Source organism: Sinocyclocheilus rhinocerous, unplaced genomic scaffold (assembly GCF_001515625.1).
Source record: "Sinocyclocheilus rhinocerous isolate Xijiao unplaced genomic scaffold, SAMN03320098_v1.1 scaffold478, whole genome shotgun sequence".
In the NCBI taxonomy this organism is placed as follows: Eukaryota; Metazoa; Chordata; class Actinopteri; order Cypriniformes; family Cyprinidae; genus Sinocyclocheilus; species Sinocyclocheilus rhinocerous.
In genome coordinates, this window is record NW_015651483.1 from 2,185,627 (window position 1) to 2,190,111 (window position 4,485).

Consider the following 4,485-nt stretch of genomic DNA (forward strand, 5'->3'; position numbering starts at 1 on the left):
AAATAAAGAATATTTAGTTAGCTGCCCAGATGCTGCCGGCATTGATCTTTCTAGGTATAATTCATGCTAATATTGATTATATTAGTATGTGTATGTGATGTGTATGTGCTTGTAATTGCGTGTGCGATTTTCACACGTCATATGGTGTGACATAGGTCCTGTGGTCCACGGGTATCAGGAGATCGAATCGACCAATCAGAGGGACTTGAATAAAACGGATGCAATCTGTCAGTCAGCCCACTGTGGCGAAAGTAATCGAAACCCTCCTCCCCCATAGCCGTGATGCTACAGGGTACACACACATACATACACACACACACAGACCTTTTCATTCCTTTTTCAGAATGACATATTAAGACTTTATGAGACCTTTAATAATTTACATTATTATTATTATTATTATGATTCTAAAATTAAATAAGAATAGTAATAAATGGGAATTTTTTTTGCAGTTGTCTGAGCCGACAACTTTTTTTTACCTATATATAAACACAATTAATATAAAGTAATTTGTGAAACATTATTTATAGATGGATTTTCAAACTGACAGACCTTCAAATAGTATGTGATCATTTTTAAAGTAATATTAAAGTAATATTTTGTCTCAGTATAATATGCTGAGACAGCTGTAAAATAACTATTTGTAGGCTGATTGTTCCAACCAATGGTGTAAATTTGGAGGTGGGACTATCTGTTTGTTGACCAATGCATTCGGATGCCTGATGTTTGGGAATGCAGTTATTAGAGACAGTTATGGGAGGTGATTAACAAATAGTTAGTTAGTTCATTTATCCAATCACATGATCTGTTGAGGCAAAGTCACATGACTTTTTTGAAACCACATTGAGGAATTTTTTTTGGTAAATGTGTTTCCATCGTAGCTTATGTGATTCTTATTGGATAAAAATGTATTCGACTCAATTGAATGCATACCTTTTTTATGCACATTTTTTGAATTTATGCACATCTTAGCGTTTCCATCCAACGTATTTTTATGCGATATCCCAAAATTCACAAAATAGCTAATGAGAAGTATCCCTTATATATGAACACATTCCTGAGTATCCCAAGGAATGTGTGAATTGAAAAAAATGTATAATGTTGAATGCAATGCAAAGCTGCTTTGGATAAAAGCATCTGCAGAATGCAATTTACATGTTTTTTTGATAGCTTTTAGGTTTTTACCAAATACCAAACAAAGAGACAGTACACAGTTAAATAAATATGAAAACTTTTGCTGTTACATTATGAAAACAACACTGATTTCACTATGCTGTTCCAAACAGCCAGTGAGAATAGCACCTTTCAGAGTACTGCCATTCCAAGTGAATAGGTCACAGTGATGCTAACAAGGAATTTGCCCAAAGTGTTTATGCTAGGGTATTACTTGTGTAACAGCTAGAAAGTGTCACAGCTATTTTTGAATGCGTCATGCCTCTCATGAGCGGGCAGCGAGTGGCCCTCATGCTCGATCTGTCCACAACGCTGATGCAATTTCCCTCTGCTGGTTGCAAACGCAACCGGCTATTCATTGAGAGCTAATGCACGTGTAAAGAACTTGCCTGTTATGCAAATGTATGAATACAAACCAAACATGTATACATAACCTATACGTTTCACAACCCATTTGTGGAAGGCATTCGGTCCCTGTAAACTATTCGAGGCTGGCGTTAAAGTCACGTCACTGAAGCACCAATAAACCGCACAGACGTCAGACCAGAGATTAAACGCTCAAGTGAGGATTTCCATCACCTACTTCATAAGAGGATTTGCTTATGTACAAACACACATATCTTTAGCACCTGAGGAAACATCATCTATTGTTGTGTGAGAGTTCTGTATGGTTGTGCGAGGTCATGAAAGTTTGTGTTTGTACATCATTTACTGAACTGGGTAATGAAAGCTTTATTACTCACCCTTGACCTTTGAACTCTAGACACATTCTCCCTCTGACCTCGTTCTCGTGCCGTCACACACATACACAAGCCTAACCTTGACTTTTGTAAATGCTGACTCCAATAAACTCTGGATATCTGGCTACCAGACAGTGGAGCCGCCACATTCTGCAGATGGCTGTTTAAAACAGCGAAATGTCACACAGACCGACTGAGTGTCATGGGACGAACCTTTATAGCATCTCACTTTACCGTCACTGTATCCAGGCGCTCTTCAGCGTGATTTATGATTCATGAGGTTTCGGTATATTATAATACTAAAAAAACGAATATTTTGACCTAATGCAGCTTTCAGGAACAAGTAATGCATCTGATTGCAACTTTTCTATTTAAATATGCCAGATGTTGTAATCATTATGATCACAAGCTATAATCATTGCCTTACATGTTCATTATGTCTGCTTAACTGAATACATGATATTTACTGACCACATAACTTGCATTATTTTATAAGCGGTGTATTACTGACATTGCTTTGACACACTCGTCTCTTTTAATAACAGAATAAACTATACAAATAAACATAAACTGAATTTAATTGAAAATATATAAGTACAAGTGTATAGTTATAACATTTTGTACACTACTTCTTGATTAAAATATCTCCTTTGTTAAATGAATTAATAACAATTTCTGTATTGCATTTTATTATTTGTTTTATTATTTGATTACATGTAATCCTTTATTTAATGTTTGAAAACATTTAATAATATATTTATTATTGCATTACTGCTATTTTATTTGACTTAGTTTGTGCAGCTTCACATTGTTTGCAGTACAAATATTCAAATATTTTGCCATACAAATGTTCAGTTTCATGTGAACAATGTTTATTACTAAATTAGAAATTGTTATTATATATATACAGTATATATATGGCTAAATATTTCTCCATGCTCAGTTCCTTTAATAATCCTCAAACCCTTCCATTTCTTTCTTCTGAGCCATTGGTTTGTGAATTCTCTTGCATTTTTTATTATTTGATATGTATTGAATGGTTCACTTATGGTTATAATAAATGTAGAACTGAGGTAATAAGGATATATTTGCAGGGTCCTGATGCTGCATAACACCCCCAAAACCAAAACACCCCCACCACTGTGCTTCAAAGTATTTAAAAGTGGCCCGAAGAAAGAGAGTGAGGTTATATGTAGGAGAGGCTATAATGATGGAGTGCAGAAAACAAGAAGAGAGGAGACAGAGAGACACAGAAAGCAGAAGCACATCCTGATGGTAAGTTGAGTCCGGACAGCAGAGATTTACTGTTGGATGTGTGGAAGTTTCGTTGCATTCACAGAAACACTGCATGGGGGCACAAGAAATGAATGGCTGTGTTTATTTAACGATGTTTCAGGTAATTTTATGATAGCAGAAAAAAGGAAACAAAAACATTCATTAAGTAAATTATTTTTGTAGTGTGAGGTCATGTGACAATGTAGCATGTGTAAACATTATAGCATGCAGTGTATTCTGTGCAATAATTTGTAAGTAGTAAGTTGATTTTCAATTCCAAACACGGCCAGCATGTGTGTGTGTGTGTGGTCAATTGCATTTAAAGCGGCATGTAAGAAAACAGCTTGCTCTGAAAAGAGCTGTTTTTGACGGGGTAAAAACGGTGTTGTTTTACACTACCATTGAGAAATTTTAACCAAACTATGTTACAGACTTTTCATTATGACTCTAAAGAATCATATCAACTTGTGGAACATTGGAATCCGATGACCCCTTTAAAGGGTTAGTTCACCCCAAAATGAAAATTCTGTCATTAATTACTCACCCTCATGACTTTCAAAACCCGTAAGACCTTCGTTCATCTTTGGAACACAAATTAAGATATTTTTGATGGAATCTGAGAGCTCTCTGACCCTCCATAGACAGCAATGCAACTGAAATGTTCCCAGACAGAAACGTAGCAAGGACATCGGTAAAACAGTCCATGTGACATCAGTGGCTCAACTTCAATTTTGCGAAGCTACGAGAATACTTTTTGTGCGCAAATAAAACAAAAATAACATAATTTATTTAACATTTCTTCTCCCCCGAGTTACGTCTTCTGCCATTTTGGAGAGTACCCAAGAACGTAATCGGCATTGTTTACGTTAGAAGGGGAAAGCACGTGCATGAACGTAATCGGCGTAATCAGCGTTGTTTACACTTAGAGTAAAGCGTGCGTATGTGTTGTGATATTCTCCAAAATGGCGGAAGACAGTAACTCGGGGGAGAAGAATTGTTGAATAAAGTCGTCATTTTTGTTTTCTTTGCGCACAAAAAGTATTCTCGCAGCTTCGCAAAATTTAAGTTAAGCCACTAATGTCACATGGACTGCTTTAACGATGTCCTTGCTACGTTTCTGTCTGGGAATATTTCAGTTGCGTTGCTGTCTATGGAGGGTCAGAGGGCTCTCAGATTCCATCAAAAAATATCTTAATTTGTGTTCCGAAGATGAACGGAGGTCTTACGGGTTTGGAACGACATGAGGGTGAGTAATTAATGACAGAATTTTAATTTTGGGGTGAACTAACCCTTTAAA

The 4,485-nt window shown here is 36.2% G+C and overlaps 1 long non-coding RNA gene across 1 annotated transcript in view; it reads left to right on the forward strand.

Annotated features, from left to right (window-relative positions):
- Positions 1-3,087: 3,087 nt before the first annotated feature.
- Positions 3,088-4,485, forward strand: part of LOC107712848 (uncharacterized) — a 3,619-nt gene continuing 2,221 nt past the window's right edge. Inside the window, exon 1 of the long non-coding RNA XR_001636835.1 lies at positions 3,088-3,188. This is a non-coding gene — a long non-coding RNA (uncharacterized LOC107712848). The remainder of the gene's footprint in view (positions 3,189-4,485) is intronic.